This window comes from Columba livia, chromosome 1, assembly GCF_036013475.1.
Source record: "Columba livia isolate bColLiv1 breed racing homer chromosome 1, bColLiv1.pat.W.v2, whole genome shotgun sequence".
In the NCBI taxonomy this organism is placed as follows: domain Eukaryota; kingdom Metazoa; phylum Chordata; class Aves; order Columbiformes; family Columbidae; genus Columba; species Columba livia.
The window spans coordinates 189,931,020-189,953,590 of record NC_088602.1 but is presented as its reverse complement, the minus strand read 5'-3'; positions in this window follow the sequence as shown (position 1 = coordinate 189,953,590).

The window sequence follows — 22,571 nt, the reverse complement described above, 5'->3', positions numbered from 1 at the left end:
CTGTTGCCTCTGCTATATTTTTCTGGTTTCTTTCTGTAAATAGAAGGATGCTACTAACACTCATTCTGGTTTATGATCTAGTGGAGGAAGTCAGCTCTAATACTTTATGGCACCAAAGCAGAATATTTTTGCCTGTGGTTCTTTTACACTGATGATCTGCACTGTAAGAACCATAAATCAATATCTAGTACAACTTAAAATATTTCAAGGTTAACAATTAAACATTATTTCCCTTTGCAAGGAGACAAAAAATGTCAGAAATGCCTCTGCATTTGGTCTGCAAGGCATTTAATTTTAGCATCAATAAACATACAGGAATGTCCTCAATGTAGCTATTCTGATTTATATAGCTTTGTGTGCGTGCATACACATGCATGTGTGTGTATATACATAAAATATATTCAAACAAGAAATACTGTCTTATTTTGCTTTACTGGCATCTATGAGGAAAGATATTTGCCAGGGAAAAGGGATAAGGTAACAGTCTGAAAAAAATGTCAAGACTAGAAGCTTTGAAAATGGGTAACTTCTGGCAAGGTCATTTTAGATTAGAAGAGACAGTTTACCTTTCCTAAATTTTCTGAGGCTCACTGTGAAACAAATAACTTCCATGAAACAACAAAGCAATTAACACTTTTGCAGTATCATATCTCTAACCATGGTTACATATACAAAGTCATAATTCATCTACAGTGCAGTCATGAAGACATGACCACATTAGATACTGGTATGGCAGGAGTAAAGACAGATATCAGTTCATGTCATGGGTCCCTGAAGGGAGGTTGCAGCAAAGGTCAGATGTTGCAAAGGTATGTCTTGTAATGTCTTCTAGAACATCACTTTTTGCTTTGCTTGCCCCAGAGAGCAAAAAAACTTGATATAACATGTAAATTATAGGTTACATGTGATTTGAGCATATACATCGGTGAGCATGTGAGATAAAAACATCCATTTAGCAAGTGACTTTATGTTTCAAGATATATTTAGCTTTGGTAAGGAGAAAGAAGGTTCCTTGGAAGACATGCAACTGTGTTATTTTTGTAATAGATTCTTCAATTCATTCTTTACCCAGGGAGAATTCAGAGCCTGGCAGGACTGGTCATGAGTCAGAAATGACCTCTTAATGAACAAGCTGTCCGAAATAACATGCTAGCCAGGAGGAGAGCTGCCACTCCCAGCTATTCACCTCTTTGCTAGCCTGAAAAATAACAGTTTTGTTCAGGCTTTCTTGGCTTTTACAAATGCTTTAGTAAACACCAAATGACAACTTCAATCTGTTTACCCAGAATAGCCAAATGGTCGGCATAATGGTGTCTGTCACAACAGTGGGAAATACTGTATTACCTTATTAAGTTATCATTTCTGTTAATAAACTCATGTCCTGCTTACAGTTAACAGCAGTACAGGAAGAAATCAGCAGAAAAACATGGAAAAGAATCCATGTTACTACCTAAAAATGGCTAACAACAAACTGTGAAAACCATGCAGTTAATCAGGCTATTGAAAGTGACTAAAATGAGAAAACATAAGAGCAAACAAAAAAAAAAGAGGAACAATTAGATCAACATCAGCATTTTGTAGGAAGGTTTCTGATGACCTGAAAAAATGTTGCCTGTATGGAGTGAATTGCTACAGACTAGGAATGAAAATTTGTTGTGTTGGTGCTATGGAAATACTTTCATGTTACTTGCGTAAGAAATACTCACTAGTATGGGGAAAAAAAAGAAATATTAATCTGTAGGGCATTCTATAACGAAAGAATGCTCCTGTTCAATGTGTGTGAGCCACTACCAAAGCTTTGTAGGAGACACTGATAGGTATTAATAGAAAGTTGGCCATTGATGACAGGCATGAACCTAATGAAGAAATACAGGGAAACATTCCAGTTTTGTGGAGAAGAGAAAAGAAGTATGAAAACCTCTCAGGACTTCCTTGTTTTGCTGCAGAGGCCAGTTAACAAGCCATGAACCACAGCCACAGCAATGTAACAAGAAAAGATTGAGAACTGCAGGCTGAGCTCTTGATCAGTCTGGGGACAGAGCCAGGATGTGAAATTGAGGAGAGAGGGAGAACGGAGTGCAGTGCGCTACAGTCTCAGATATTTAAGTAACAGCAGGAGATTTTGGAAGCCTGCTAATATTAGAAGATAAATGGCATAAATTATAAGAAAGCTGAAATCCTGGTGGTGATGGTGCATTTTTTCAAGTACAAAGCTGAGACTTGCTCTAATGTGTTACCACGTTTCAGATTCTAATAGAAGCTATTGGTTTCTGTGGTTTCAAATCTCTTTCTTCCCCTTCCCCATTTCTAATTCATTTTGAACGTATTCTGGATTTCCTGAAAAGCAGGATGTGCCCGCCACACTAGTGCTTACAAAAAGATGTGAAGAGGAAGCTACGCTCATATTAAGCAACACTAATAACATCTGAGGCACTGAAGGAGGCCACTAGCACTCGTTTTCCGGGAAGTGATGGAGAGGAAGGTCTTAGCATTTTTCAGTGTGAGAAGAATCAAGTCTGGTAAAGTTTGCTGGTGAAGGGAATTGTTACTGATTTGGGAACTCTTCAGCTCCCCAGGCTTGAGCTGCACCCCTGCACCATATTGGGGCAATGATGATGTTGTTAGGCATCTGTGTGTGGTGGGGAAACTGCAGGAAACTCCTTACCCAGTCCCTGATCTGGACAGCTGGAGGAACACAATTTGAAAAGACAGGATTATGTCCCAGCTGATCATCTAGACACAGCTTGAAATGTCAGGCAACAGTGACAGCAGAGTGAGCTCTGTGTCTGACAATACCAGGAGTGCTCTGTTGACATCCGAGAAATATTTCACTCACCATCCTGCTTGGAAGAGAGATTTTCACCATTACAAAACTACATTAAAATACAGTTTGACTGACAAGTGTCAGCATTCAGCACAATAGATGCAAACTTCATAAACTGACTATGCTGCCAGCAAATATGTCCCTATACCCCAAGCCACTGCTTTTGCAGATGGAGACTGAGAGAGACTGCACGCGTATGTGTATACCTCACCTACACATTTACAAATGTTTCAATGTTATACTGAAACCTCAGACAAAGAGGGGAAATCCATATGAGGAACAGCAACAGATGTATGGCAGGATTTATCTCACCTAACTTTAGACATCCAGTGTGTAGGCGTCTCCATCTGAGCCAGCCAGCCTGTGCTCCTTTTATAGCCAATGGAGAGAAATAGACACTTTCAGGGCCTGATTCGTCTGCTTTATTTTAGATTACATGTACATTGCAATGAGATGAGATGCATCCTAGAAATGCCATTTTCTTTCTATAGAGTATGAAAGGACCTTGAGGTGACTAACTTAAACCTAAATTTGAACACTGGCTAAACCAAGAACTAAAAAAGTACAACCAAACACTTTCTTTCCCCCCGCCACCAGGGATTTTTTAATGCTAGCTTTGTTTTCTGTTCAGTTATAGCATGATCCCATAAAACAATGTGGTTTATGAGCAAGTGACAGGGCCTATGGGGCCAGAGCTGTCTTAAATCACGTTACTACAGAACTCTTCTGTGCCATGAAACCATGACTGTGATGTTGATCCCACATGGGGATTTAGGTAAGACCTTTACAAATTGAAGATGAAGTAGATTAGCCCATTAAAAAAGGCAGAGGTTTATTTAGCTCAACATACACAGATTTGTGCAATCTACACCACCGTTACCTGAGTGTTTATCCAACTGATCAGCAGATCCCTAGGGCCAAATGGCTCACCTGGTTTGGAATGGGTATATATCTGACTGATAAATATATTGGCTCTTCATTACTCTAACAGTGGTAGCTATGGATGTAAAACATCTAAAAAATAAAAAAAAGTTCTTATCGCTAAGGATTCTGTTCTGTAAGGCAGACCAACGTGAATCTTCCCACATCTATGTAATACTAGGGGTACCCAGGAGCAAATCCCTGTGAAATTCAGTGCTTCCTTAAAAATGTTTTGTTGTAGGAGGATTAAAGTGTCCATTTAGTGGCCTTTAGCTTTCTTGTGTGGTTTTAGTTTCTTCTGCCTCCGGGAGACCTTTGGTACACTTTCTTGCTCAGGCAGGCAAAGTACAAGCTGTTCACCTGCCTGCTGAAGGCACCTCCTGCCCTGCCCATCCAGCACCATCCATCACCTCATCTGGGATACCCAGAGATGTACAAAGCCAACATGCTGCAGTATGTGCCTTGTGGTTCTTCACTTACAATCCGTATTGTGGGGCAGATACAGGAGCTCCTTCCCTTTAGCTACTTATGAGCTGATTTACTAATCTTCTTTCTAAATTAAATACATTACAAGGTGCATTGCAAACCTAGAGAAACACCAGGAAAAAACTCATTATTTAATGCTTTGTTTCATATTATTACACATTAAAAGCTACTTCTCCCTGGATATATTTTGTGCCTTTCAGTATCAGAGATTCAATGTCCAAGTGAGTTATTTATGGAAGACTGGGGTCTGAGCCTAAAGCAGAGAAATAATAAGTTTTGGACTGCGGATACATATTATCTGTTGGCAAGTAATTTTAAGAGGATTCTTTCTTCTGCTTTCCCTCAGCTTTATCCCCCCTTTCTTATAGTAAGAGTTGATGCCCCAGCAGTTGGGCCAATTCATCTTTTTTTACATGACCTCACTGAAAAGTGGACTTCTCAAAAGGTTCAGCTTAAAAGCATAATATACCCCCTCTCCACTCCAATCTTATCCTGGATCTGCTGTAAAAATATTACATCAGTACAGCCTGATTCTTCGGGTCCATGATTAGCAAGGCCAAAGTCCCTCTAGTAAACCCACACAGCCATCATTTTACCTCTAAACACATCTTAGAACTGAATGCAGAGAAATCAACAATAGACAGTAACTGCAGGTTCCTACAATGCTGTTTTATGAAATCATTTTACTGTCTACCACATCTGAAATAGTTTTTGTCTTAACAGCATAATTTAAAACTTGCTTGAGGTGCATCAAGTGAATAATAGGCTGGCAGCCAAAATATGCCAAAGGTATTAAAATTTACATTAAGCAGAGATTTGCAGGAAGCTCTGGACTATAAAATCTTTCTGATTAAAGTGTGGTTCTGGGCTGAAAAGTGTGTATGAAAATATGAAATACAGCAACTGCTTGATGTTTGCTCTCGAGATAAAGAATTTTCACTATAGCCTCATTCCTGTTTCTGCTGCAAAGCTTTCTCTGGTACAGAAGAGTAATTTTATTTTCTTTGCATTCCTGTATCCTTACAGTTATTAATTCAGTGTTAAATACAGGGCTTGTTGTGTCCTCTGAATTGTTGTTGGTTGTTTGTACTATTTACAAGTATTATGTACTTATTAGCACCTTGGTTAGGTGCTAATAATCAAGGATCAGGTTTTCATTGTTCCAGTCTCTGCCTGGAGAGCTCAAATTTAAATAGACAATATGCACATGGGAAAATGGGAAGCATAAGTAAATTGATTTGCCTCATGTCTTGCAAGTGGGTCAGAAGGGCCAGAGTAGGAATCAGGTCTCTTGACTCCAGCTCTAGGACTTATTCACTGATTCATCTTCTGAGTATATTTAACAACAAATAGCCCCTGACAGAAACACCTTACAATTTAAGCACAAAATGAAAGAAAAACTTAAAGGCTGGGAAGAAACACTAAGGCTGCAATGAGATGCATTGGCTAGAAACTTGCTCAAAGTGACCTTTCTGCTGTTTCCTATAATCTCATATTCTTTTCCTTTTCCCATCCCTTTCCCACCTCCTGTCCCCCCGTGGCACAGCCTCTCCCGCTCCTCTGGGATGGTCTCAGTCACCAACGAGTCTGCTGAGGGCAGAGCTCTCCTGTGCAGGGATTACCTTCCAGCTACGGGGTGTGAGCTTCCTCACTGCGGGAGTACAGAAACAGCAACCCTTGTGCAAGAGATGTGGGTGAACAACAGCATCAGCAGAAGAGCCCGGAAAGTCTAGCAGCTAGAAGCTGTCAGAGCAGCTCTGTCTTCCCGGCCAAACAGCACCCAAATGATGGCATTAATTAATTTTTACTTCTCCAGTATTGCTATTATTAATTAAGATTACGATTGCCTCTACTCAGAAGAGCAATGAAAACACCTTCAACATCTATAATTGCTGAAAATTATCACTGCTAGGGACTCTGTGAGAGTAAGAAAAGTACCAGGCTTTACTTTCTAGTCCCAGGTGAGTTTTGTAGAGACGGAAGTTCATTAAATCACTTTGTGAAAGGAACCTATTTGATCCTGAAGTCATTCAGGCATGCTGCTGTTGAACCCTAAAGTGTGATTGCTGTCATTTTTCAAAATATAAATACTTCTATAGGTATATGCTTCTATTCTGAAGGATTCTGGTCAGAAAGAAACTCATGCTCAAAGCAGTGGACATTGGCCAATTTGGATGTTTATCAGTGTTGCAGTTATCCTCAGATTTAACTTGTTGCATAAGAAAGTAAAAATTGGCCTGCTTAGAAGGCAACTGGGAAACTTTATTGAAGTGGCAAACTATGTGACAGCTAAGGAAATAGGCTTTTATGCACAGGGAAACAAGTGTTAAAGTCAAAACCACACAAGGCTTATTAAAATCGTATTGAGTGTTGGCAGTGAATAAGTGCAGATGGCTTTCTGAAAGCAGCTTCCTGATGGTTAAAAGAATAGAAAATAAAAACAAAAAAACCTCAATTAACAAATTGCCATGATTGTTGAGGTAGAGATGTGAGAAGATGGACAAAAGAAATTACTGAGTGTCAGGGCAAATTTGCTAGTTGGCAATGATGTTGCTTAAAAATGGAGTAGGTGAATGCACGTTTACAAGTTCTCAGCTGCCAGCTGCCAAGAATGAAAGTTGCACATCTGGCTAATAAAATGGATTTGTTCTTGATTGCTTGGTTTCTAGTGGTGCTAGCTAAAGATGTAAAATTCTGGAAGAAAGGAAAAAGGTCTTATCCCTAAGGACTCTGCTCTGTAACACAGACAAACATGAATCTTCCTGCATCCATGTAATATCCGTGAGCAATTCCCTGTACATTTCAGTGCTTCCTTGTAAGCATGCTGCCAAGGATTAGAGTGTTGCTTCAGTGGCCTTTAGCTTTCTTGTGTTGTGGTTCTTGTCCCTATTACCCCAGGAAGATTTTTGATACACCCTCTTACTTTGGACAGTGAGCAACGAGCTGCTCATCTACCTACTGAAGGTCCTTGCTGCCCTGCCCATCCAGCACCATCCATCAGTTGATCTGTGGTACCTGGTGCAGCAGAAAGGTGACAAGCTCTAGTTACCACGTGACTGGTCTTCTAGGTAAAGTGGGGCAAGACAGAACTGGGAGAATAAGGAACATGGCGTTGAGGAGGTAGGGTAGAGAGTAGGAACAGAAGGAAAAAGGGGGAAAAGGTTGTAGCACTGGGGTGAAGGTCCTAGCTTAAAATTGGAAGAAATGTGGTAAAGGAATCTATGTAGGTGACATTGTTTAGCACAGGGTTTTGCCAGTTCATTTGGACATGGTGCAGCTCATTTACTTTCTAAAGAAATACCTAGGGCCAAATCTTTCTATCTCTCTTGAACTAGTGATTCTCTTTACAGGTCCAGCCTCATTTCTGATTCCCATTTCTAATTCTAGTTTCTGATTCTGAGTGATATAACACCTACACACTTATGCAGGTCAGCTGAGATGAAAAAGCCCCCCCAGCCCTGGCATGTTCTTTGTTCTTTCATGCTCAGACAGTGCACTCTCACAGCCTGTTTATCACTCTTGAGATGCTGAAGTCAGGGTATTGCATATCCCAGAGTTGTCAATAAAGTCACTCATGTATCTGTGAACTACTTTTTGTTTCCTCTCACAGGCTCAGGCATTCACTATTTACTTAGTATCATTTTGACAGTACTTTTTAGTGAGGCTAGAAGTTGAATGGTTTTACTGCTGTTGGCCTGCAGCCAACGATGCTTCCATCTCAGTTTGGAAATGAAAAAAACAGAAAGTATAATAAATGTGGTTTTACTTCATTTCTTTATGCCAATCACAGCTGTTGCACTTATAGAATAACACAAGGCCACGGAGCCTTCTGGGCCACATGTGACTCACAAAGAGTTCCAGTGTGACTTCCAAACTGGGGATACATTTCACGACCAGGGCTGTACTTCTGTCATCCACAACTCTGTCTCAGAGAGGAAGTGAGTTAAAGGAATGCTGGAAACTCAGGTAGAACTTTGTCCTGACACTCAAATTCTTGTCCAGCCCAGGTAAATATTGGAGTGGAAAGGTGGGAACTATGACTAAATGTGATGTATATGACATGGCAGTTGTTAACGTACTTTGTCAAAGTTTGGTCAAGTTTTTCGCATGTAGCTCACAAGGTCGGAAAAGTTTGTAGTTGCAGCTTGCATGGGCGCTGCAGATGTAGTGATACAAGCATGCTCTACAAGTAGTCTAGGGCAGCAACAGGGAATTTATCCTGATTTTGGCCTGCATTCACCCTTTCTGGCTTAGGTCTTAGTAAGTAAACAAGATTTCTTTGTACCTTACCTACTTAATAGAGAAAGATAGGGACATTTAAAGGGCCACAGAGTCATTTTATGATCTGAATTCCTCTCTGAGGTGACTCATGGATGAAAAAGATGCCTATAGCTACAACCTCCGGGCTTATCCAGCCTGACAGCATTAAGGGAACACTTTTATCTTTAATTAACAGGCATCTTTGGTCATGAAGAATGCTGTGATCAAACACAATGAAAGCAGATGTATGTCAAGACTGTATTGAGTATACCGCGGACTCTGTCACTATATAACATGAGTAATAAAAATATTTTTTGTAACATGTTGACTGTTAATGATGTCATTGGTAAACATGATCAGCTTTAGGGTAACCCCTCACAAGTGCAGTCCCACTTCTGAGCTATAAATTGTTGATGTGACAGTCAGCCACTGCAGCAATACTGCACAAGTTGTTCAGCCTCGAATATTCAGTGTATATGTAAAAAGAGGAAAGAAATAAGCCCCATTTAGACTGTTTGGTCTTTATTATTTTCTCCATGTATCCAGTCCTCATACACCCTGTTGGTTCATTTGTATGGAATGAATTTCTGTGCATGAACTGTAATGTCAGTATTTTGGTGCCACTGAAAAGCAGGAGTTTGCTGTTAACATCTGCTGGTGGTGAGAAAAAGAATGGCCCAAAATCTCCAAAAAGTCCTGATGAACAGAGGAGAGTGAACTCTCAGCAAGGTGTAAAGAAACAGGATGAGCAAACTGTGTCAAAATGCCCGACTGGTAAGAAGCCCTTCACAGAAATGACTGCATTGAGTAAAGGAATGTCATGAACAAACTTCAGCACACTGCCTGCTGAGCTCAAGGTAGTGTTCAACTGGAAGGTCATGAAAGCAGCTGATTGCATAAGGTCTCCAATCCAGGCAGCGTGAAATGTGTGCATGTAACTAAGGTATTATGGAAAATACAGAGGTGAAGATAATTCATCAGGTTCATAACATGAAAGAGTAAATTGCTGCATTAAGAAATACCATAATCATCTTATACTTTCATGCCATAAAGATTTAAAAGCTGCAGGTGGTGGGTGGCAAATGGAGTGGCAAGGGTAGGCAGTTCCTTGAGGATGCCAAGATGAGTCAATGGACAAGAAGAGTAGCTAACAAATGAGACCACTCAACAATAGCCTAAACCAGAGAGGTAAGTGAGGACCTCTCTGCTGGGTACCATACTTACCAGTCACTGCAGTTGGCATATGAACTCCTCTAGTCTGAATGGTTTTTAGGATCTGACCCCCATTTGGGCATTTTTGAGGCTGCCTTGTGGGGAGGAGTGGGGAAGGGATGGTGACAGTTGCCCACCTGCATGCGGGTACTGGTGAGAGGCCAGGTCATGTTGCTCTCAGGATACCTCTGAAGTATCCAGCTACAGGACAACAAGGAGGCCAAGCAAATCTTAAGGGGACTGTAGCTCCATGAATGTTGCCTAACACAGCACAGGAGACCTGAGTAATGTGACAGAGTTGCATCCACACAATCATATATCCCTGTTTTACACATTAGGCCCTCTAGTCTCATTGATCTTGATTTGTTAGCCAGTGTTCCCAGGTTAGTGTTTATTACATTTTCCTTTTCCTTTTGATAAAGTTCTGTGGTTTAATACTTTGGGTCAAGTGCTTGTCAGAGGCCAGAACCAGTTCAAGAGTCCTTAGACCAAGATATTCTGTTTTCTAGAGTTGCAAGAGTTGGAGCTAGTTTTGCTTAAGTTTTGAGAAGGCCAAACTCTTGGTAAGTAATTCTCTTTGCTACTTAGCAGCATCTTGCAGAGGAATTACATATTCATGCCTTGAGAAGCTGCCAGTTGTAATGTTGCTTTTGTTGTACTTCTTGAGACAGCAAAATTAAGCAGGAATATCATAAATGTCTTACTTAATATTCTATTACACTCATAAAAACATTACCATCTTAGACATAACAGTAACTTCCTTATTTTATTAAGTTGTTTGGCAGCTAAGGAGCTGTAATTCACAATCCTCCCTAGACTATAGATGCAATGTTTGAAGAGGCTATTCACCTAGATGTCCACCCCTTTCATTTATGATTTGCCAGAAGGGGCAGAATGGGAGCTATGGAGCAATGATGAAAATAGGTAGCTTTCTCATTAGCTACTACAATTCACATCTGGTTTAGTTACATAACCTAAAAATCAATGGCAGTGTAAGTTAATTCACTGGCTGTGAACTGCAGCAGTTAAAACATCTGATTTATGATCCCTGGTGGAACTCAGTGCTCCAGCTGTGGGGGAGGTCACCTCTCTAGCTGACTGCAGCTACATGTGACAAGGAAAAGGAATCAAAACTGTAAGGCATTTTGTTCTGGTTTGGGGACGTTTTTTTTAACAATGTCTTGTGTATACTTTGCAGGCAGCTTGATGCTAGGCCACATTCAGCATCAGCTGCTCAGCACTCAGTGTTCCTTTTGCATCCCACTGACTGATTGAATTTTACTGGAATGAAAGCTTCGTCTAGGTCCACATAGATGTTCATTGCTTGTTTTGCTCGTAAATGAAAGTGTCTGTGGCTTTCGTGCATGCCCATCTACTGCCTTGTTGAGTTACACCATTGTTAAAAACACGTGGCTTGCTTCTGACCACATAATTTATTCAAAGAAAATAGACTGAGCTAGTTGAAGTATACTTGCTGATTATATTTGGTCTTGGTATGCGCGTTACAATTTTGCTGTCTGTACTAATTAACACATTCAAATAGCTGATGCAAGAGGCACTAAGGTGAGTGTATCTCTTGACATTAAACATACAGCTGTGCTGACTGGATCACCAGAAGACCAGTGTGTGAATACAGATGTTTTCCTCCCATACACGGCTTCCAATTATTTTCCTTGTTTGCAGCGCATTTTAATTCAGCCCTAGCAATTTTAATCACTGGGTTGCTTTTGCCACTTAACTGGCTGTGATGCAGTGAGAGAGTGGTAGGACTTCCATTTCTTGATAAGTTTTACAAGTGCCTCTGGGATCTGTTATCTGAAACTCAGCTTTTTAGGACACATTGGATATGTCTATTATGTTCACATTCCTAGAAGACTTATAGTGTTTGTTCTCTGACCTCTCTGGAAAAGTAGTAGTTACAGGCATTTGTTAGTTTTTCTGGCAGCATTTGCTCCCAGACTTTTTGCTGAGGCTGGAATATGTATGGCTGTTTAGGTCTTCCATGTTTTTGCACAAGCACCTGCCATATCGCTTTGACTCTTCGCGTCAGGTCCAAGTGCCTGGAAGGGCAGTAGAGTGGGATTCATCTAACCTAATCCTGAGTCACTTGTCCAGGCTCTTTTAAAGTCAGTGGTGAGCAACAGACACTTCCAACGTATGACTCATCTCATCCTAATATAGGTATCCAAAATGCATTCTAGAAATGCCTGAAGTTAGATGAGCTGTATCTCTTCCCAAGTGTCCCAAGAACTGCAGTCAATTGCAATTCTGTCAGGGAGACTTCTATTTATTTCCCTGGTGTTGTTGAGCTTAACATTGGGTGTCATTGCTGTCTCTTGCGGATTCCTCAAAGCTGTCTCCACATTAATACACTGGAATGCGGTGCATCCATTTGGATTTCCATGAATCCTAGTAGTCCCTGTTGTTGGGGAAACTGATATTCTTCCTTTGTAAATTGATCCCAAATTATGTTCCCAAATATCTAGAACTACTCAGTCCTGTGAAACACAAAGTACTCATTCACTTCTTCTGTAATTCTTGTGTTTGGCAACAAAAGTACAGAGAAGGCAGGTCATTTTTAATTTAGCTAAAGGCACATGAGAACAATGTTTTAGCAAATGTAAATCTGCAGTTTATCTAAGTGCAGTTTAGCTATGTTTAGCAGCAATACCTCATTTTTTTCCACTCATTTTATTATTCCCGTATCTTTATTTTCTCATAACAGAATGAGAGGTATGAGACAGCAGTGTGGTTGGTGAATTGTTTTTATCTATTTCCAGGTAAAATATGTCCAGAAGATATCCCATCCTACGTATAGAACTTGCTATAAGAATGATGCAGTATTTTGCCAGGATATATATTTTGTGTCAATACATTCATTAAGTCATTTATTTCAGTGGGGTTTTCTGTTATCTGTAACATTAAGCATTCTTCCTTTCCTTGGGACTCTACTCAGTGTAGGCTGTTTCAAAGGGCTCCAATCAGTGCAGGCACAGCCTGCAATGGTCCAAACAAGGAACTCCTGTTGGTAGTTCCACCAGAGAACTGCTGGTTCCCCTTGCCTGGATTCTTCTGGCTGATGTACAACCACATCCAGACAATGTATGGAAGACACTTGTGCCTCTATGAAAAAACATTGACTCACCCTACTTAGACTGTGATGAGCCTTAGGCCATAACCCATCTTGCTACCAACTGAAAGTTACACCCTTTCTCAGAGAGGAACACAAGAAATGCACTGTGTTTTCCCAGAGTCCATTGAATGGCTCAGGAACCTTGGACTGAATTTATAATTCTGCTTACAGTTTGCAATATCAAAGGGCTGGTGCCATCATATAATTTTAATTAGCCTTCACTTGTTTACTGTTTCATTTTGAAATCTGTAATGTTATTGAAGTCTTTGTAACCTGGCACATTCATTGGTGCTCCATTGCCTATTCATTATTTGTTTCTGGATTGCTGTGTACTGCAGTCTTGTCTTTGCATTTACTGATAGAGCATTCAGACATTATTCCTCCACTGATAGTGCATTTTCTCATCAAACCTTTCCCAAAAGTAGCTTTCCTGTATTCAATCACATAGCAGCTGCTATCCTCTCTTTCCCTTTTTGTGTATTTGTAATATAGCCAGCAATACCCAAACAATGCTTACTATTCATGACGCAGTGGTACGTGGCATTGAGCTTCATGTTTTGTAGGTATATGGTGACAGCTTGATAAATTTGGGCAAACATTTAGATTATTTGTGTGGTTCCAATGGGGGAAGATGGGAATTTTTCACTCCACCTTTGTAAAAGAAAAAACTCATTCACAGTCCTCTTCAGATCCCTTCCCTTAGTAGGGTAGTATATATATCTTCCTTTCTCTGTTCTTTTTATGTTTATGGTATAAGAAACCTGAGGCAGAGAGTGAAAGCTAAATTTCTGCATTTGCATTAACATTTTGGTTTGGCGTTGTACAACACTTCTGACGTGAAACCCCTGATCATCCTCAATCACCATATGCACTGGTTTAGTTTGCAGAACTATGTTGGTGTGTGAAAATTAGATCACTTTTGGAGAAAACTAATAAAGTACTTGAGATCTGTATCTAATGTATTCCACAGTTTAATGGGAATGCAAAGGTCAAAACTGATGAATGGCTCTTTGGACAGCCGTGTCTCACATGTGTGTTTGGAACATTTGATCGTGGGGACTACCCTAAATCTAGCCTGCAGTAAACTCTCAAAACCTTGCAGCATGTAGCTGTGGTGGTCACTGCATTAACTGCTTTGATCTGCTAATGTGCTTCTGTCATGCTAAATTATTTGGTGATGTAGATAAAACCACTGAATCTTAGGCTTTTTAGAAATACAACAAAATAAGCATAGTCAACATGGCCTGAGATTCACTTGTACCATGTTAATATTGGTACTTAGTAACCATCAACTTAGAAAAAAAATCCATTGGGAACAATCTCTTCCAGCTGTGGCCTGAGGATATTGATTTCAAAACTGAAAAGTTTTAAATCAGATGGTTGCATGAGGACTTCCCACAAAAAGGTTCTAACTTTTAGGACTGATGTGATCAATTTTACTCGAAATGTGCTTGCTTATTATAGCTGGCAGCACATATTCGAGCAAAGCTAATCAATAAGCACTAACGCACAGATTGATACCATCCCCTGTCAGGCAGTTAGGAATTTAATGTGTTTGCAGAACAGGATCCTGGGAATAAAAAATAAAAGAAAAAATATTAGTTTATTGATTGTGCTCCTGTGACCCATTTCCTATATATTTTTACTCCATTTGTTACAATGTAGCTGGGTTAACTGTATATGCCTGTGCACCATTCCTTAGCATACTAACAACTCTGCACTGAACCATAATTTGACTTAATAGAACATTGTCTTCAGAAGCTTGTAACCTAATCAGATATAATGCCAATATTTACAGAAATGCTCAAGGATACTTTTTCAACAAGGACTAGCCACAGGCCAGATTGAAATGTTCTGCCTTCAGTTATTGCAATAGGAAATGTGTTCAATTACAGAATTTTTGAAATGGAAAAATAATTTGTTTTCTTTACCATTCTCATGCTTCAAGGAGATAAAACCATTTTTACTGAAATTGAAAACAAATGGACCTTCAGACAGGCTACCTTTATTACTAGTGGAGGCTCTTTTGAAAAAATGAGAGAGATTTACGTTAGCTTCCATCTTCATCTACATGCAATAAATTCCAGCAGAGGGGGAAAAATACAAATGGAAGATTGTTTTTTCTCTGGCAATAACAGCCTTTAATGCACTTTATGTCCCTAATGACTCTTGATTAACTCAAGCAAAGGAAGTTAGCTCTGACCCTTTACAGAAATACAGACAATACTATCCTCCATACAAAATTGAAACACAAGAAATGTGTTTTCAAACAGATGGTACAGAAATTAAATTTAAGAAGAATGTGACTACTGAAGACTTAAGTAATTTCTGAGAAACTAACAGAATGCTAGTTTAGAGATTAGACTGAGCTTGAGGTCTGGAATGATTTATAAGACATTGTGAAGCATCTCTTTAGAACCATATGATGAGTCCATGAGCACTTGCTGTATGAAGAATGAAGGGTAGTGACAACAGGCCACGATGACATTGGAGGTAATATCACAGGAAAAGAGACCTGCGGCAGAAATATGTGTGCAGCCTAAAGTAACGTTCCAGCAAAATTAGCTCCGGGTTAAGGGTAACTGGGAAAAAGAGCAATGTTCTCAGAACGGACAACTGGTATGGAGACAGCAAGTGTTCCTAGGTGGGAACTTTCCTGTAGAGCCAAAGATTATGGTAGATGCACTGTGTAAGAAACAATACATCAGCAGTCCTGAACACCTCTAGCTAAGTCAATCAAAGATCCTGTCTTGGTAAAACAAAAAAAACCTGACCTCTGAAGAAAACCTGGTTTGTTTGGATTGTCCAAGAAAATGTTCTGCTCATTCTAAGTAGCATATACCCATTCTAGACTATTATTCTAGTTGTGCAGACGTAGCTTTGAACTAAGAGATACAATGATTGGATAAGTAACTATGAATGCTAATGTTATTTCTCCCAAACATAGTGGATTGGATGCATTAAAGACTGTAAATAGGTATGACATTTGGATTTCAACCTATAATCCTTCATCCCTATTATTTTCAGTTTGATAGGCTAGTGCAAAATGGATTCATCACCCATGAACCACAGATTGCTTACTGCAGGTGTTGTGTTTATTACAAGAACAAGATTTAAAATTCTTGCAGCTTTTGAAGATGATTTAAGAAGTGTTTGAGATATATAGGAAAATGATGAGACAGGTAAAGCTGAAAAAATGTACCCTCTCCTTTCAATAAAGATTAGCTGTTACCGTGTTACATGTTGCATGCACATCCCTGATAGAAGTCAACAGTTGCAGACATCCTTGTGAGGTTTTTCTGAGGTCATAAGCAGCTATGACTGAAAATGAGTCAATGATACCTTTTCCACCTTTCGGAACAGAGGAAATAAGGTGCTCAACATTGCATGGTTGCAGCAGAAAGCGTGTTAGCTGACTGCAACAGGAACAGGTAAAGCTGATTGCTCCCCAAGATGTAATGGTGACAGATCAAACTAAGTCACAGCTTGGTCAGATGTTTATGATTTTTGGGAGACCTGGGTCAGAGCCAATTGCCCAAAATTAGGCATCTGGTACCGTGTGTGCTTATCCTGCCCTGCCTCCAGTTGTAGGTCTCTGTTGAGTCCTCTGTCATGCTAGCAGCATGAATGGAATGGGATAGAATGGGATGGAATGGGATGGAATAGAATAGAATAGAATAGAATAGAATAGAATAGAATAGAATAGAATAGAATAGAATAGAATAGAATAGAATAGAATAGAATAGAACAAATTTCACAGTATCACAGTATCACAGTATGTTTGGGATTGGAAGGGACCTCAAAAGATCATCTAGTCCAATCCCCCTGCTGGAGCAGGAACGCCTAGGTGAGGTCGCATAGGAACATGTCCAGGCGGGTTTTGAATGTCTGCAGAGAAGGAGACTCCACAACCTCCCTGGGCAGCCTGTTCCAGTGCTCTGTTACCCTCACTGAGAAGAAGTTTTTTCTCAAATTTAAGCGGAACCTCTTGTGTTCCAGCTTGATCCCATTACCCCTTGTCCTATCATTGTTGGCCACCGAGAAGAGCCTGGCTCCATCCTCATGGCACTCACCCTTTATATATTTATAAACATTAATGAGGTCCCCCCCTTAGTCTCCTCTTCTCCAAACTAAAGAGCCCCAGCTCCCTCAGCCTTTCTTCATAAGGGAGGTGCTCCACTCCCTTAATCATCTTGGTTGCCCTACGCTGGACACTCTCCAGCAGTTCCCTGTCCTTCTTGAACTGAGGGGCCCAGAACTGGACACAATATTCCAGATGTGGTCTCACCAGGGTGGAGTAGAGGGGAAGGAGGACCTCTCTCGATCTACTAGCCACCCCCCTTCTAATACACCCCAGGATGCCATTGGCCTTCCTGGCCACAAGGGCACAGTGCTGGCTCATGGTCATCCTGTTGTCCACCAGGACCCCCAGGTCCCTTTCCCCTACACTGCTCTCTAATATGTAATTTCCCAACCTATACTGGAACCTGGGGTTGTTCCTGCCCAGATGCAGGACTCTACACTTTCCCTTGTTAAATTTCATCAGGTTATTCCCCGCCCAACTCTCCAGCCTGTCCAGGTCCCGCTGGATGGCAGCACAGCCTTCTGGCGTGTCAGCCACTCCTCCCAGCTTAGTGTCATCAGCAAACTTGCTGATATTACACTCTATTCCCTCGTCTAAATCATTAATGAATATGTTGAATAATATTGGCCCCAGTACTGACCCCTGAGGCACTCCACTAGATACTGGCCTCCAACTAGACTCCGCACCATTGACTACCACTCTCTGGCTTCTCTCCTTAAGCCAGTTTGCAACCCACCTCACTAGTCTATTGTCTAGACCACACTTCCTCAACTTAGCTGTGAGGATGCTGTGGGAGACTGTGTCAAAGGCTTTCCTGAAGTCAAGGTAGACCACATCCACCGCTCTGCCATCATCCATCCACCTTGTTACATTCTCATAAAAGGCTATGAGGTTGGTCAAGCATGACTTACCCTTGGTAAAGCCATGCTGACTGCCCCTAATAACCCTCTTATCCTTGATATGCCTTGAGATGGCACCAAGGATTAGCTGTTCCATTACTTTCCCAGGGACAGAGGTGAGGCTGACCGGTCTATAATTACCCGGGTCCTCCTTCTTGCCCTTTTTGAAGACTGGAGTGACATTTGCTTTCCTCCAATCCTTGGGCACCTCCCCCGTTTCCCAAGACTTGGCAAAGATGATGGAGAGCGGTCCAGCAATGACTTCAGCCAGCTCCCTCAGCACCCGCAGATGCATCCCATCTGGACCCATGGATTTATGGATGTCCAGACTATTTAATTGCTCCCTAACCCAGTCCTCATCAACTAAAGCAAACTCTTCCATTGACCTGGCTTCATCCGGGGTCTCAGGGGTACAGGGCTCCCCAGGACAGCCTCCGGCAGAGTAGACAGAGACAAAGAAGGCATTCAGTAATTCTGCCTTCTCTGTATCTTCTGCCACCAGGGCACCCACCCCGTTCATTAGTGGGCCTACATTGCCTCTGGTATTAGTTTTATCAGCTATGTATTTGTAAAAGTTCTTTTTGCTGTCCTTGACCCCTCTCGCCAGCTGTAATTCTAAGGAGGCCTTGGCTATCCTAGCTGCCTTCCTACATCCTCTAACAGCAGCCTTATATTCTTCCCAAGTGGCCAGCCCCTGCTTCCACGACCTGTAAACTCTCCTTTTCTGCTTGAGCATACCCAACAGATCTCTATTCAACCACGCAGGCCTCCTGGCTCCCCTCCTTGACTTTCTTCGTGTGGGGATGCTCTGATCCTGAGCGTGGAAGAAGCAATCTCTGAATGCAATCCAGCTATCTTGGGCCCCTTTTCCTTCAAGCAGTCTTGCCCATGGGATTTCCCCCAGCAATTGCTTGAAAAGGCCAAAGTTAGCCCTGCTAAAGTCCAGGGTTGCAATTCTACTTGCTATTCTGTTCCTGCCACCCAAGATGCTGAACTCCACCATCTCGTGGTCACTGCAACCCAGGCAGCCCTCAACCTTTACTGCTTCGACCAGACCCTCCTTGTTAGTGAGGATGAGATCCAGCAGTGCACCTCTCCTAGTCGGCTCCTCCACCATCTGCATGAGGAAGTTATCATCAATGCACTGGAAGAACCTCCTGGACTGTGGCTGGCTGGCTGAATGGTCCTTCCAGCAAACATCAGGGAAGTTAAAATTCCCCACAACAACCAGGGCCTGTGACTGTGAGGCCACTCTCAACTGCCCATAGAAGGCCTCATCAACTTCCTCAGCCTGATCTGGTGGCCTGTAACAGACGCCCACAACAGTGTCACCCCTGCCAGCCTGCCCCTTGATCCTGACCCATACACTCTCAACTCGCTCGTCATCCACTCCTGGGCAGAATTTAGTACATTGTAGTTGCTCTCTCACATAGAGAGCAACTCCACCACCACGCCTGGCTGGCTTGTCTTTCCTGAAAAGGGCATAGCCATCCATGACCACATTCCAGTCATGTGAACTGTCCCACCATGTTTCCGTAATTGCCACCAGATCATAATCTCCCGACCGAACATAGGATTCTAATTCCTCCTGCTTATTCCCCATGCTGCGCGCATTGGTGTACAGGCATTTCAGGGAGCGAGCAGAGCACACCAATTTCAGTTGTAAGGGACCTACAATGATCAACTGGTCCAATGATGCAGACATCTATCTAGGTTATCTTACGGCATCTTAGGTGGCATGATGTTTAAGCAACAGAATCCTGAGCCTAACATCCAAAACGCACAAGACGCTCCTGAAGTTAAGTATCTAAATGGCAATGTATCTGAGTGATATCCAGACCAGTGTAGGATCTTTTCTAGTGGAAACAAGTTGTAGCTGATTTTTATCTGGTAGCTGAATATTCTTAACTCTTCTCAAAATCAACTAATTTTACTCAGTTTCGTTTCTTTGCCAGTAGAGATGCATTTATCTAGCCACTTACCTCATCTTAAAAACTGTTACGTCCATAATTATGCAAACCTGATTCACACTATGGATTTTAAATTTTTAATCTTATCTTATGTATTCTTCTTATCTTTTATTGTCTTATCTTTTAATCTTTTATTAATCTTATGTATTCTTCTATCTTTTGAAGTGTGACTTCCACCATAAGAGAGTTTCATGTGTCAGAAGTGCTGAATCAGCACAAAGAAGCTTTTCCCCCTCCCCATAGATCCTGTTAAAAACTAGCAGTCTCTAATATTATAATATTTTGATAAAAATATACTAATACTTCCTATTTAAATCCTCACTTTCTTAGAGAAAAGATTTCTCGGTATACTGCATAGGACTTTTTCAGTTTACTCTTTTGTATTTGATTTACATTATTTCTTCTCTATTTAATATTTTATAGTAGAAAGAGAAAATATGTTCTCCTTACATCACACCAACAAGCATAAGATAAGATTGTGCTGGCATAGCTGGCTTGTGGTTTTGACTTATCTTGTCTGCATGTGTGGCAATCTGCTGAGGACAGAGGGAAGACATGACCCTTAAAATCTATCTGCATAATATGTAGGTGACTAATTTTCTAAGCAGGAAGCAGATACCGGATCTGTTGAAATCAGTGGGAGGTTAGGTCCTGAAATATCCTCATGCACCTGGCACTTGAGGATATATTTAAACATCATAAATTCTACCTGTATCCAAATATCTTGTCAGTAGAGGAATTTTTCAAAGCACCCACATAAGGTACCAAGAGCTTGACAGTGTACCAAGCAATATGAAACATTAGGCACAAGAACTAAAATTTAGACTCATAAGCTGTGAAAAAAATCTTTTATCTCCACAACAAAGATACCTGTAGGGTATTCACTTTAAAGGGACTCAGTTACCTATTTCTTCTCATAAAGCAGAGGTCATTGGATTAACATGATCAGCTGAAGGAGAACTAGATGACAACTCCGTTGAGGCAAAGGGGGTTTAGAGCACAGCTGAGCTGAATCAACAGTCCCAGGAAGAAGACTCTGGGAATTATAAACCTGCAGAGAGCTTTAGACATCAGTGCTAGAAGTTAGTTCTGGTGAGAGAAGATACAAAATCCCTGAAACTCAGATAAAACCAAGTGACTTAATGCAAGATGAATCAGTTAAGATAAGGCTTGAGAAAGAAGCTGGAGCTAGTAGTTCTAAGACTGTTCCAAATCAAGTAGGGGTGCCCATCTTCAAAAGTCTTAAAGTATATTTGTGGAACCATTACAGCTTGAGCCAAGAAACTAATGCTGAGTGCTTTCCAGGTTTTAGCCAACTACCTAAACCCTCAGAATTCATTTATCTTGTTTCTCACATTGTATTCTGAGCTAAGCTTAGTAATGACATGGAGTCAAAATCAGTTCTACTGTACATGGGGTTTGTCCATAAACCAGAAATTTTATTAGCTGCTTTTCTTGTATAGAAAAAAACATTTGAAGGTATTATTAAAAAAATGGAGAATCTTTCCCAGTTTCTCTGTGGAAGTTAAACATTCTGTTTTCAGCTTTAAATGCACAGTCTACGGGAAATAAATGATGTGTCAGTACTCAAATGTGCCAAGAGAACACTGATATATTGTGTGCTTCACTCTTAATTATCCATGGGCTGTTTATCCAGGTTGCAGATTAACTATGTTGTGGATGCAAGACAATGGAGCTGGCTCCCTGCACAGCTGGTGGGTTTTGGCTTGGATTAACTCAGGTGCACTTGAAGCATTTCATCAGCTTTCATGTGGTACAGACCCCACACCAATAACTCATGTAAAGCTCACCTGGCTATGTGCAAACTTTGGGTGTCTCTCGCATTCCCATTACCTTCTGTGGAATGCTCATTCTCATTGGAGTGGCTTGGGTCAAGTTTGGCTTCTCAGCTCCCAATCAGAGATGACCCTACTGGACCAAAGATGGTTTTGCAAAACCTTACAGCCTCAGATTTTGAGAAGGCTTGTCAGAGAGAACTCAGTACTATGACAGTACTCAGAGCAAATCTGATGTGGTGCCATGTCTGAGTTAAGAGGCCTTCTCAGGACAGTGGAGTACACAAGTACCAAGTGAACAGTCTGAGTAGGCCTGATCTTGTAGAGCCATCAGGACGCTTCCTATTAACGCTTCCCAGGTTGCATGATCTGGGATGATCCCAGACCCTGCTTCTGTGACAGGAGGGTTTTACAGGCTTAACTGGTAACAGAGGTACAGAACAAAGTCCTTATTTAATGCAAAACACTAGAGCCACAATATAAATTAGCATGAGTCATTTCAGCTTGTCTTGAGATAGAGTCTGCTTGGCTACCTGTGATTTTTCATGGCTCTCTGTTGTTTTTCTGGTTGCATAAGCCAAATAAGTTTAAGTTTGCTATCTCAGCAGAACTGTCAATTATGTCTGTGTTCTAGTAACCCAGTCAGCTAAAATAAGCTTCTTACTTCTCAGCCTTCTGTCCTCTCTTCAATCAGAGAATATGGGACAGATTTATTTCACGGGTCATAGAATGCCCATTGCCACTGTATGTGAGGCATATACACAGCAGCATAGCTGCTACCACATCATGTGTGATGAGTATATTCTCTCTTTTTCCTTAGCAGGTGGCTGTTTCTGGCTGTCCATTTTCATGCCTACACAGTAGTCCTTTCTCCCTCATTTGAAATCAAAGACGCAGTGACTGCAGGGCTGAGTCTTGAAGTTTATGCCCTTTAGAATAGACCCTTTCAGTCCTCCTGCAGTGCTATAACAGCCTGGTGCCACAGT